This window comes from Salvelinus namaycush, unplaced genomic scaffold (assembly GCF_016432855.1).
Source record: "Salvelinus namaycush isolate Seneca unplaced genomic scaffold, SaNama_1.0 Scaffold470, whole genome shotgun sequence".
NCBI lineage: Eukaryota > Metazoa > Chordata > Actinopteri > Salmoniformes > Salmonidae > Salvelinus > Salvelinus namaycush.
The window spans coordinates 159,467-174,021 of record NW_024061165.1 but is presented as its reverse complement, the minus strand read 5'-3'; the positions used below and the strand labels follow the sequence as shown (position 1 = coordinate 174,021).

Below are 14,555 nucleotides of genomic sequence, written 5' to 3'. Positions count from 1 at the left end.
TGGTATAAAGATAATTGCAAAGACGAATAAGCGCAGCGTGACTTTCTGCACGTAGCCTTCAGAGAACTCTTGTGTCCTGCCTGGCAGCGTTCGTCTCCTAACCGCATCCAGAGTGAAGCGCAGACACGACTATCTTCATGTGAACTAAAGTTTTATATCAAAACCCTTTTTGTTCTTTTCCACACTATAGTCTAAAACCAACAGGTTCCTTAATTTGGGGAGAATCTTTCACAAAGTAGTGAATTAATTCATTTAAAAAAAATGAAAATGTAAGGAATATAATATTCGAATACACCATAAAGCCAAATACAAACTGGAGAAAAAACCGAAAGATCCTAGTAGGCTACTGTATCATTGTGGACAGAATATGTGCACTACAAACGTCCATCAATTGACTCAATCAACAAGTAGCGGATTTGATTTGTCTCTCCAGAGGGACTCCAAGCAGCGGGAGTAAAAGTGCACACGTGGAATCTCGCTCGCTGCAGACTGACAAGGTGTTCAACCAATCAATGTCAGTAAGAGTGACGTCATTTTACAACGCTCAGCCAATGGTATACAGTTGAGGATGTTTCCCAAAAATGCAAAAAAAATAATAATTTACAATCATCAGAAAAGTGGTTGTGAATGTAGCTAGTTGGAAGATGGGACGACTGGTATAATAATAACCTACTCACCTCTTTGGAAGATACTGTATGTAGGATAATATTTTTCTTTTTGGAAGATACTGTATGTAGGATAATATTTTTCTTTTTGGACGATGGTTAAACGGTGTACATTGGATTTGAATAAAATGTGAATGTTTCGACATACGGAACCGTTTTAGGAACTTTGGCGAACGGATCATTTTTTTGTGTGGAAACAATCTAACTACGGTAAGAAAAGTTCAATGACTTAATGTATTTAAACTAACATTTAAGAAACAGCTGGCTACAGGCTATATTATATTAGTTCATTTACAGTTATCCTTTTAGTTTATTATCAATACATCTTTGGTGTATAGTAGCTCCTTATCCTGCTTAAGGTCTTATTCGGGATCAACTGTTTACATGGACCTTTGATATCCTGCTCACGAGTATCCCTGTAACCATGAATAAACATAATATTCCTCATTTAAATTCATACGGATACAATTGAATAGTAACTGAAATATGGACACTGGCTGTAGGTCTATAACCTCTCAAATGTAGCGTAATATTAACTCCTGCAGAATTATGCATTTCTTGCAGTAAAATTATAGAACAAGTGTTATTTTGTCTCGGGAACAGGAGTGGAGAAATATTTCTTTCAGCTTCTCTTGAGAAAATGCGAATGCTCTGTAATGTGTTGTCTTTGACACGGTTATGCAAGCCAACCGTATTTCAACCACATCACATATGCACCCAAGACCAACTGTCCTATCAGAATGGTGTTTCATCATTTTCTCAGCTTTTATTTTCCTTAAAACGAGTCAAACTGACGACGTTTTTGGACAGGACCAATCTTTCCACTGTTTTGGAGTTAATGTGTTTTCTACCCGGTCCCTAAACGAAACGGACAACTTTACCGGTGTTAACTACATTACTAATGCATTCATTCTATCGATGTAAGACATTATTCTGGTGAGCACTATACTTTATTTAGTCTCATAGGGCAACAATTTATGACAGAAGAGAAGCTGCATTTATCTAACTATATAGTTGACAAACAAATGGCCTACCAAATGTCGAAAATACCAAATGTCCGAAGTTATAAACATAAACTTGTCTAAATTAGGGGTGAAAGTAGCCACTAGGCTATCCGGTCCAGTATGGAGTGTCATCAAAATAAATGATTATGGAATGATTATGGTGTATTGAAATGCGTAGGGAGCCTACTTTTTGAAGGGATTTGTTGGACAATCAAATGAAAACTTCATCACACGACATGATATGCGAAACTGAGCCTGCGCAGACAGTATAGGGGAGAAGATGTTGACATGCCACAGTAACCTGTCTAAGATCACCATATCCCAGGTATCTCATCAGGGTTTCTCATAACCGGGATAAGATGTTGACATGCCACAGTAACCTGTCTAAGATCACCATATCCCAGGTATCTCATCAGGGTTTCTCATAACCGGAATACAAGCTTTTTCGGGTTATTGTAAATGGGATATGTGTAAACTCAACAACAGAATACAACAATATCCCAATACTATTGTAAATGGGATATGTGTAAACTCAACAACAGAATACAACAATATCCCAATACTATTGTAAATGGGATATGTGTAAACTCAACAACAGAATACAACAATATCCCAATACTATTGTAAATGGGATATGTGTAAACTCAACAACAGAATACAACAATATCCCAATACTATTGTAAATGGGATATGTGTAAACTCAACAACAGAATACAACAATATCCCAATACTATTGTAAATGGGATATGTGTAAACTCAAAGACAGAATACAACAATATCCCAATACTATTGTAAATGGGATATGTGTAAACTCAACAACAGAATACAACAATATCCCAATACTATTGTAAATGGGATATGTGTAAACTCAACAACAGAATACAACAATATCCCAATACTATTGTAAACGGGATATGTGTAAACTCAACAACAGAATACAACAATATCCCAATACTATTGTAAACGGGATATGTGTAAACTCAACAACAGAATACAACAATATCCCAATACTATTGTAAACGGGATATTGTTGCGCATGTAAACATGGCCAATGATAGCAGAGGTTTACCTGAAGAGTAAAATTATATGCATTTTGAAAGCAGAGGTTTACCCTGAAGAGTAAAATTATATGCATTTTGAAAGCAGAGGTTTACCCTGAAGAGTAAAATTAAATGCATTTTGAAAGCAGAGGTTTAACCTGAAGAGTAAAATTATATGCATTTTGAAAGCAGAGGTTTACCCTGAAGAGTAAAATTATATGCATTTTGAAAGCAGAGGTTTACCCTGAAGAGTAAAATTATATGCATTTTGAAAGCAGAGGTTTACCCTGAAGAGTAAAATTAAATGCATTTTGAAAGCAGAGGTTTAACCTGAAGAGTAAAATTATATGCATTTTGAAAGCAGAGGTTTACCCTGAAGAGTAAAATTATATGCATTTTGAAAGCAGAGGTTTAACCTGAAGAGTAAAATTAAATGCATTTTGAAAGCAGAGGTTTACCCTGAAGAGTAAAATTAAATGCATTTTGAAAGCAGAGGTTTAACCTGAAGAGTAAAATTATATGCATTTTGAAAGCAGAGGTTTACCCTGAAGAGTAAAATTATATGCATTTTGAAAGCAGAGGTTTACCCTGAAGAGTAAAATTATATGCATTTTGAAAGCAGAGGTTTAACCTGAAGAGTAAAATTATATGCATTTTGAAAGCAGAGGTTTAACCTGAAGAGTAAAATTATATGCATTTTGAAAGCAGAGGTTTAACCTGAAGAGTAAAATTATATGCATTTTGAAAGCAGAGGTTTAACCTGAAGAGTAAAATTATATGCATTTTGAAAGCAGAGGTTTAACCTGAAGAGTAAAATTATATGCATTTTGAAAGCAGAGGTTTAACCTGAAGAGTAAAATTATATGCATTTTGAAAGCAGAGGTTTAACCTGAAGAGGGGATTCCATGGGGTATAAGGAAGGGTCGATAATGTTAAGATAGTGGGTTAGACCCATGTGAAAGCAGATGCCTGAGTCAAGGAATGGTATTTAGGTTACAAGCCTTTCTCTACACCCACAATAACATCTGCTAAACACGTGTATGTGACCAATACAATTTGATTTGATTTTGATTTGAGGTTACTACCACACAATATGAATGGTATTTACAGTGCATTCAGAAAGTATTCAGACCCCTTCACTTTTGCCACATTTTGTCACGCTACAGCCTTATTCTAAAACATCCTTATCAATCTACACACAATACCCAATAATGACATCACAATACCCCATAATGACATCACAATACCCCATAATGACATCACAATACCCCATAATGACATCACAATACCCAATAATGACAAAGCGAAAACAGGTTTTTAGAAATTGTTGCAAAACAGAAATACCTTATTTACATAAGAATTCAGACCCTTTGCTATGAGACTCGAAATTGATCTTAGGTGCGTCCTGTTTCCATTGATCATCCTTGAGATGTTTCTACAACTTGATTAGAGTCCACCTGTGGTAAATTCAATTGATTGGACATGATTTGGAAAGGCACACACCTGTCTATATAAATGTCCCACAGTTGACAGTGCATGTCAGAGCAAAAACCAAGCCATGAGGTCAAAGGAATTGTCCGTAGAGCTCCGAGACAGGATTGTGTCGAGGCACAGATCTGGGGAAGGGTACCAAAACATTTCTGCAGCATTGAAGGTCCCCAAGAACACAGTGGCCTCCATCATTCTTAAATGGAAGAAGTTTGGAACCACCAAGATTCTTCCTAGAGCTGGCCGCCCGGCCAAACTGAGCAATCAGGGGAGAAGGGCCTTGGTCGGGGAGGTGACCAAGAACCCGATGGTCACTCTGACAGAGCTCCAGAGTTCCTCTGTGGAGATGGGAGAAACTTCCAGAAGGACAACCATCTCTGCAGCACTCCACCAATCAGGCCTTTATGGTAGAGTGGCCAGACGGAAGCCACTTCTCAGTAAAAGGAACATGACAGCCCGCTTGGAGTTTGACAAAAGGCACCTAAAGACTCTCAGACCATGAGAAACAAGATTCTCTGGTCTGATGAAACTAAGATTGAACTCTTTGGCCTGAATGCCAAGCGTCACGTCTGGAGGAAACCTGGCACCATCCCTACAGTGAAGCATGGTGGTGGCAGCGTCATGCTGTGGGGATGTTTTTTCAGGGCAGGGACTGGGAGACTAGTCAGGATCGAGGGAAAGATGAAAGGAGCAAAGTACAGAGAGATCCTTGATGAAAACCTGCTCCAGAGCGCTCAGGACCTCAGAATGGGGTGAAGGTTCACCTTCCAACAGGACAACGACCCTAAGCACACAGCCAAGACAACGCAGGAGTGGCTTCGGGACAAGTCTCTAAATGTCATTGAGTGGCCCAGCCAGAGCCCGGACTTGAACCCTGAGCGTCTTTAAATGTGATATTTCAATCTTTTATTTTGTTTAAATGTGCTAACATGGAAAATGTGGAAAAAGTCATTGGGTCTGAATACTTTCCGAATGCACTGTATGTTACTACCACACAATATGAATGGTATTTAGGTTACTACCACACAATATGAATGGTATGTATGTTACTACCACACAATATGAATGGTATGTATATTACTACCACACAATATGAATGGTATGTATGTTACTACCACACAATATAGTGGCTCAACCTTGATACCCAGTACCCTGGCAGACTGGCTGGGTAGCACCAGTGTATAGTGGCTCAACCTTGATACCCAGTAGCCTGGCAGACTGGCTGGGTAGCACCAGTGTATAGTGGCTCAACCTTGATACCCAGTAGGCTGGCAGACTGGCTGGGTAGCAACAGTGTATAGTGGCTCAACCTTGATACTCAGTAGCCTGGCAGACTGGCTGGGTAGCACCAGTGTATAGTGGCTCAACCTTGATACCCAGTAGCCTGGCAGACTGGCTGGGTAGCACCAGTGTATAGTGGCTCAACCTTGATACTCAGTAGCCTGGCAGACTGGCTGGGTAGCACCAGTGTATAGTGGCTCAACCTTGATACCCAGTAGCCTGGCAGACTGGCTGGGTAGCACCAGTGTATAGTGGCTCAACCTTGATACCCAGTAGCCTGGCAGACTGGCTGGGTAGCACCAGTGTATAGTGGCTCAACCTTGATACCCAGTAGCCTGGCAGACTGGCTGGGTAGCACCAGTGTATAGTGGCTCAACCTTGATACCCAGTAGCCTGGCAGACTGGCTGGGTAGCAACAGTGTATAGTGGCTCAACCTTGATACCCAGTAGCCTGGCAGACTGGCTGGGTAGCACCAGTGTATAGTGGCTCAACCTTGATACCCAGTAGCCTGGCAGACTGGCTGGGTAGCACCAGTGTATAGTGGCTCAACTTTGATACCCAGTAGCCTGGCAGACTGGCTGGGTAGCACCAGTGTATAGTGGCTCAACCTTGATACCCAGTAGGCTGGCAGACTGGCTGGGTAGCAACAGTGTATAGTGGCTCAACCTTGATACTCAGTAGCCTGGCAGACTGGCTGGGTAGCACCAGTGTATAGTGGCTCAACCTTGATACCCAGTAGCCTGGCAGACTGGCTGGGTAGCACCAGTGTATAGTGGCTCAACCTTGATACTCAGTAGCCTGGCAGACTGGCTGGGTAGCACCAGTGTATAGTGGCTCAACCTTGATACCCAGTAGCCTGGCAGACTGGCTGGGTAGCACCAGTGTATAGTGGCTCAACCTTGATACCCAGTAGCCTGGCAGACTGGCTGGGTAGCACCAGTGTATAGTGGCTCAACCTTGATACCCAGTAGCCTGGCAGACTGGCTGGGTAGCACCAGTGTATAGTGGCTCAACCTTGATACCCAGTAGCCTGGCAGACTGGCTGGGTAGCAACAGTGTATAGTGGCTCAACCTTGATACCCAGTAGCCTGGCAGACTGGCTGGGTAGCACCAGTGTATAGTGGCTCAACCTTGATACCCAGTAGCCTGGCAGACTGGCTGGGTAGCACCAGTGTATAGTGGCTCAACTTTGATATCCAGTAGCCTGGCAGACTGGCTGGGTAGCAACAGTGTATAGTGGCTCAACCTTGATACCCAGTAGCCTGGCAGACTGGCTGGGTAGCAACAGTGTATAGTGGCTCAACCTTGATACCCAGTAGCCTGGCAGACTGGCTGGGTAGCACCAGTGTATAGTGGCTCAACCTTGATACCCAGTAGCCTGGCAGACTGGCTGGGTAGCACCAGTGTATAGTGGCTCAACCTTGATACCCAGTAGCCTGGCAGACTGGCTGGGTAGCACCAGTGTATAGTGGCTCAACCTTGATACCCAGTAGCCTGGCAGACTGGCTGGGTAGCAACAGTGTATAGTGGCTCAACCTTGATACCCAGTAGCCTGGCAGACTGGCTGGGTAGCACCAGTGTATAGTGGCTCAACCTTGATACCCAGTAGCCTGGCAGACTGGCTGGGTAGCAACAGTGTATAGTGGCTCAACCTTGATACCCAGTAGCCTGGCAGACTGGCTGGGTAGCACCAGTGTATAGTGGCTCAACCTTGATACCCAGTAGCCTGGCAGACTGGCTGGGTAGCACCAGTGTATAGTGGCTCAACCTTGATACCCAGTAGCCTGGCAGACTGGCTGGGTAGCACCAGTGTATAGTGGCTCAACCTTGATACTCAGTAGCCTGGCAGACTGGCTGGGTAGCACCAGTGTATAGTGGATCAACCTTGATACCCAGTAGCCTGGCAGACTGGCTGGGTAGCACCAGTGTATAGTGGATCAACCTTGATACCCAGTAGCCTGGCAGACTGGCTGGGTAGCACCAGTGTATAGTGGATCAACCTTGATACCCAGTAGCCTGGCAGACTGGCTGGGTAGCACCAGTGTATAGTGGATCAACCTTGATACCCAGTAGCCTGGCAGACTGGCTGGGTAGCACCAGTGTATAGTGGCTCAACCTTGATACCCAGTAGCCTGGCAGACTGGCTGGGTAGCAACAGTGTATAGTGGCTCAACCTTGATACCCAGTAGCCTGGCAGACTGGCTGGGTAGCAACAGTGTATAGTGGCTCAACCTTGATACTCAGTAGCCTGGCAGACTGGCTGGGTAGCACCAGTGTTGCTGTGTGTCTTTATGGTCATGTTGCTCTGTATGACTCCTGCTTTAAACAGACTCAGACTCTGGTACAAGCTGTATTGGTGGGGATCTCGCTCTCTCTAGCCTATTGGTAGGTTAATCAACCAATCAATCATTCTATAAATCATAGGTGATGTTATATGAGACTAGTTCAGGATTCTGGTATGTTCCTGAGGTTATGTATTCTAACCCGGTTCATTATCCTCATGATATACTGTAGGTATAGACACACTCTTGTCAGAATGAGCATCCTGTTGTTGTTGTGTAGGTGTGACACAAACACCAAATACCTTGTCAACCAATCACAGTCACTCCTCTAAAGTGGTGTGGAGGAGTGATTGGGCTCATCATCACCATGGAGACGGTGTGTTAGAGGATGATTAGCAGAGGATCAGGGATAACACAGCTGTGCCTCACAGACACTCAGCTCATATACTGACATGTTTGGAGGAAAGCCTGTCTGAATGTATTGAAAACATATTGAAAACAGACTAAACCAAGAGCCAAAGGGCAGCTCATGTAATAATTCAACAGGTTCATAAATCCTTCTAACTCACCCTGGCATGTCATATTCACAGTCGATCTTTAAAACCATGCTAATGTTTATGATGTTACAATAGGACTATATTTATCTGTACAGAGAGCAATGCTGGATGTTTGAAGGAAAATGTTGCTGTGGTCCCAAGCACCTGACAGACTACAGGTTAATCATCTCAACAGGGGAGGAACAACAAGCATAATGGTGGACAGAAGAGTTTCATTACAAAACGCCATATATATCTAATTTTCAGAAATGTTGGTAAATTGACATTTAAAATATTTAAATAAATATTAAAATAATACATTTGATTAAATTATTTTGTGCAAATATCACATAGCCGATTTATTGTATCCAGATGGTGAACAGCATATAAAATGTCTCTTTCCTTTTTGGACATTTAAGTACACTACATGACCAAAAGTAATACTGCTTGTGAGCATTAATATGGACTTGGTCTCCCTTTTGCTGCTATAACAGCCTCCACTCTTCTGTGAAGGCTTTCCACTAGATGTTGGAACATTGCTGCGGGGACTTCCTTCCATTCAGCCACAAGAGCATTAGTGAGGTCGGGTACTGATGTTGGGCGTTTAGGTCTGGTTCGCAGTCGGCGTTTCAATTAATCTCAAAGGTGTTCGATGGGGTTTAGGTCAGGACTCTGTGCAGGCCTGCCAATTTCTTCCACACCGATCTCGACAAACCATTTACGTATGGACCTAACTTTGTGCATGGGGGCTTTGTCATGCTGAAATAGGAAAGGGCCTTCCCCAATCTGTTGCCACAAAATTGGAAGCACAGCATCGTCTAGAATGCCATTGTATGCTGTAGCGTTACGATTTCCCTTCACTGGAACTAAGAGGCCCGAACCATGAAAACCAGCCCCAGACCAATATTCCTCCTCCTCCAAACTGTTGGCGCTATGCATGTGGGCAGGTAGCACTCTCCTGGCATCTGCCAAAACCAGATTCGTCCGTCGGACTACCAGATGGTGAAGCGTGATTCATCACTCCAGAGAAACCTTTTCCACTGCTCCAGAGTCCAATGGCGGCGAGCTTTACACCACTCCAGCCAAAGGTCGGCATTGCACATGGTGATCTTAGGCTTGTGTACGGTGTAACTTTTGGAAAAATGTTATCTTGTTTTTACAAAAAAGATTGTTAGAGTAAATCAAGGGCAGCTTTTTAAGTTTGATTATATACACTTTATGGAAAGATTTAACCTCTCTTGGATAGGTGGGACATTTAGCGTCCCACCTGGCCAAAATCCAGTGAAAATGCAGAGCGCCAAATACAAATAAATTACTATAAAATTTAAACTTTCATGAAATCACACATGCAATACACCAAATTAAAGCTACACTTGTTGTGAATCCAGCCAACGTGTCAGATTTCAAAAAGGCTTTACGGCGAAAGCAAACGATGCTATTATCTGAGGATAGCACCCCAGCAAACAAACACAGACAATCATATTTCAACCCTCCAGGCGCGACACAAAACGCAGAAATAAAGATATAATTCATGCCTTACCTTTGACAAGCTTTTTCTGTTGGCACTCCAATATGTCCCATAAACATCACAAATGGTCCTTTTGTTCGATTAATTCCGTCAATATATATCCAAAATGTCCATTTTACTTGGCGCGTTTGATCCAGAAAAACTCTGGTTCCAACTCGCACAACATGACTACAAAATTTCTCATAAGTTACCTGTAAGCTTTGTCCAAACATTTCAAACTACTTTTGTAATACAACTTTAGGTATTTTTTTAACGTAAATAATCAATAACATTTTAGACGGGACATACTGTGTTGAATACCGGAGGAAAACAAAGTGGAGAGTGCTTTTCAGGTCACGCGCCTCTATCAAAGAGTACACTTCCCTCTACTCTCGTTCTGAACAGTGCTACTTCTTCATTTCATAAAGGAAAAACCTCAACCAATTTCTAAAGACTGTTGACATCCAGTGGAAGTGATAGGAACTGCAAGAGAGTCGCTTAGAAATCTGGATTCCCAATGGAAACTCATTGAAAAGAGTGACCTTAACAACAAAAGAATTCTGAATGGTTTGTCCTCGGGGTTTCGCCTGCCAAATAAGTTCTGTTATACTCACAGACATGATTCAAACAGTTTTAGAAACGTCAGTGTTTTCTATCCAAATCTACTAATAATATGCATATCTTAGCTTCTGGGCCTGAGTAGCAGGCAGTTTACTTTGGACACGCTTTTCATCCGGACTCAAAATACCGCCCCCTATCCCAAAGACGTTTTAAGGACTAATAAGGATATTGAAAGCGTGCTGGAAAGAATTATCCGGTCAAGGATGGATTGATTCTTATAGTTGGAGTGACACGGCCCGCTTTTGGAGCCTCTGTATATGTATGCAGTCATATTATTGTTTCCCTTCACCTGAGTGGTGCTGGATCTTGTTTATCTTCACCCGAGTGGTGCTGGATCTTGTTTCTCTTCACCTGAGTGATGCTGGATCTTGTTTCTCTTCACCTGAGTGATGCTGGATCTTGTTTCCCTTCACCTGAGTAGTGCTGGATCTTGTTTATCTTCACCTGAGTGATGCTGGATCTTGTTTCCCTTCACCTGAGTGGTGCTGGATCTTGTTTCCCTTCACCTGAGTGATGCTGGATCTTGTTTCCCTTCACCTGAGTGATGCTGGATCTTGTTTCCCTTCACCTGAGTGGTGCTGGATCTTGTTTCCCTTCAACTCAGTGGTGCTGGATCTAGACTCCCTTCAACTGAGTGGTGCTGGATGTTGGCTCTCTCTTTTTCACTCGCTTGTTTAGAAAGTTTCCTCTTTGGGCCATTAGGAACAGATATCACAGGCTCCAACAGGATCAGATATCACAGGCTCCAACAGGATCAGATATCACAGGCTCCAACAGGATCAGATATCACAGGCTCCAACAGGATCAGATATCACAGGCTCCAACAGGACCAGATATCACAGGCTCCAACAGGACCAGATATCACAGGCTCCAACAGGATCAGATATCACAGGCTCCAACAGGATCAGATATCACAGGCTCCAACAGGATCAGATATCACAGGCTCCAACAGGAACAGATATCACAGGCTCCATCAGGACCAGATATCACAGGCTCCAACAGGAACAGATATCAGGCTCCAACAGGAACAGATATTACAGGCTCCAACAGGAGCAGATATCACAGGCTCCAACAGGAACAGATATCACAGGCTCCATCAGGAACAGATATCACAGGCTCCAACAGGAACAGATATCACAGGCTCCATCAGGAACAGATATCACAGGCTCCAACAGGAACAGATATCAGGCTCCACCAGGAACAGATATCACAGGCTCCAACAGGAACAGATATCACAGGCTCCAACAGGAACAGATATCACAGGCTCCAACAGGAACAGATATCACAGGCTCCAACAGGAACAGATATCAGGCTCCATCAGGAACAGATATCACAGGCTCCAACAGGAACAGATATCACAGGCTCCATCAGGAACAGATATCACAGGATCCAACAGGAACAGATATCACAGGCTCCATCAGGAACAGATATCACAGGCTCCACCAGGACCAGATATCACAGGCTCCAACAGGAACAGATATCACAGGCTCCATCAGGAACAGATATCACAGGCTCCATCAGGAACAGATATCACAGGCTCCAACAGGAACAGATATCACAGGCTCCAACAGGAACAGATATCACAGGCTCCATCAGGAACAGATATCAGGCTCCAACAGGAACAGATATCACAGGCTCCATCAGGAACAGATATCACAGGCTTCAACGGGAACAGATATCACAGGCTCCAACAGGAACAGATATCACAGGCTCCAACAGGAACAGATATAACAGGCTCCAACAGGAACATATATCACAGGCTCCAACAGGAACAGATATCACAGGCTCCAACAGGAACAGATATCACAGGCCCCAACAGGAACAGATATCACAGGCTCCAACAGGAACAGATATCACAGGCTCCAACAGGAACAGATATCACAGGCTCCAACAGGAACAGATATCACAGGCTCCAACAGGAACAGATATCACAGGCTCCAACAGGAACAGATATCACAGGCTCCAACAGGAACAGATATCACAGGCCCCATCAGGAACAGATATCACAGGCTCCATCAGGAACATATATCACAGGCTCCAACAGGAACAGATATCACAGGCTCCAACAGGAACAGATATCACAGGCTCCATCAGGAACAGATATCACAGGCTCCATCAGGAACAGATATCACAGGCTCCAACAGGAACAGATATCACAGACTCCAACAGGAACAGATATCACAGACTCCAACAGGAACAGATATCACAGGCTTCAACAGGAACAGATATCACAGGCACCAACAGGAACAGATATCACAGGCTTCAACAGGAACAGATATCACAGGCACCAACAGGAACAGATATCACAGGCTCCAACAGGAACAGATATTACAGGCACCAACAGGAACAGATATCACAGGCTTCAACAGGAACAGATATCACAGGCACCAACAGGAACAGATATCACAGGCTCCAACAGGAACAGATATCAGGCTCCATCAGGAACAGATATCACAGGCTCCAACAGGAACAGATATCACAGGCTCCAACAGGAACAGATATCACAGGCTCCATCAGGAACAGATATCACAGGCTCCAACAGGAACAGATATCACAGGCTCCAACAGGAACAGATATCACAGGCTCCAACAGGAACAGATATCACAGGCTCCATCAGGAACAGATATCACAGGCTCCAACAGGAACAGATATCAGGCTCCATCAGGAACAGATATCACAGGCTCCAACAGGAACAGATATCAGGCTCCATCAGGAACAGATATCACAGGCTCCATCAGGAACAGATATCACAGGCTCCAACAGGATCAGATATCACAGGCTCCATCAGGAACAGATATCACAGGCTCCAACAGGAACAGATATCACAGGCTCCATCAGGAACAGATATCACAGGCTCCAACAGGAACAGATATCACAGGCTCCATCAGGAACAGATATCACAGGCTCCATCAGGAACATATATCACAGGCTCCAACAGGAACAGGCTCCAATAAACTGTCCATAAGCAAAAGCTCCACGTCACTAAAGAGATCAAAGCCTAATGCTAGGTAGCCAGCACACGAACAGCTGAGAATAACAGCTGTTTATCACCACATCTGGCTGACTAAGTCAGGGGTTAGCCTAAATGAACAACATAAGGTTCCTGACTTGTCTCTGTGTTGCTGTATTTTCGTTTTTTACTTTTAATAAAAATCTAAATCAAAACTCTGCCTTTAACACATTTACCAACGTCTTAGTTTTGTAGTCATGAAATCTATGCAGCCTACTCAATCACGTTTTATAGCTACTGTTTACAGGCCTCCTGGGCCATATACAGCGTTCCTCTCTGAGTTCCCTGAATTCACTTTTTATAGCTACTGTTTACAGGCCTCATGGGCCATATACAGCGTTCCTCACTGAGTTCCCTGAATTCCTATCGGATCTTGTAGTAATGGCAGATATCATTTATAATGTTTGGGGACTTCAATATTCACATGGAAAAGTCCACAGACCCAATCCAAAAGGCTTTCGGAGCCATCATCGACTCAGTGGGTTTTGTCCAACATGGCTCCGGATCTACGCGTGGCCACAGTTATACCCCGGATCTAGTTTTGTCTCGTGAAATAAATATTGTGGATCTTAATGTTTTTACTCATAATCCTGGGCTATCAGACCACCATTTTATTAAGTTTGCAATCGCAATAAATAATCTGCTCAGACCCCAACCAAGGATTATCAAAAGCCATGCTTTTATAATCTCGGACAACCCAAAGATTCCTAGATGCCCTTCCAGACTCCCTCCACCTACCCAAGGACGTCTGAGTACAAAAATTTGTTAACCACCTAATTGAGGATCTAAATTCAACCGTGCATAATGCCCTAGATGCAGTCACACCCCCTAAAAACGAAAAATGTTCTCCCTGGTATACAGAAAATACCAGAGCTATGAAGCTTCCAGAAACTTGGAATGGAAACGGCATCCGACAAGGTTGGAAAGACAGTACCTAAAAAAACTGTCACTGCTCCTCCATCAGCCTACTTTTCCATCATAACTGAGGAGAATAAGAACCATCCAAAATGTAGTTAGATACTGTCGCAAAGTAAACTAAAGAGCAGCATTTCCCAAGAGAGTCTAGTGACTAGTCCATCAGTAGTTTTACTGTCTAGAGAGTCTAGTTCATCAGTAGTTT

The 14,555-nt window shown here is 43.3% G+C and overlaps 1 protein-coding gene across 1 annotated transcript in view; it reads left to right on the top strand.

The window, feature by feature from the left end:
- Window positions 1–619: 619 nt before the first annotated feature.
- Window positions 620–14,555, top strand: part of tmem45a (transmembrane protein 45a) — a 68,148-nt gene continuing 54,212 nt past the window's right edge. The window contains exon 1 of the mRNA XM_038986426.1: window positions 620–875. The gene's annotated coding sequence lies outside the window, so the exon portion shown is untranslated. The remainder of the gene's footprint in view (window positions 876–14,555) is intronic.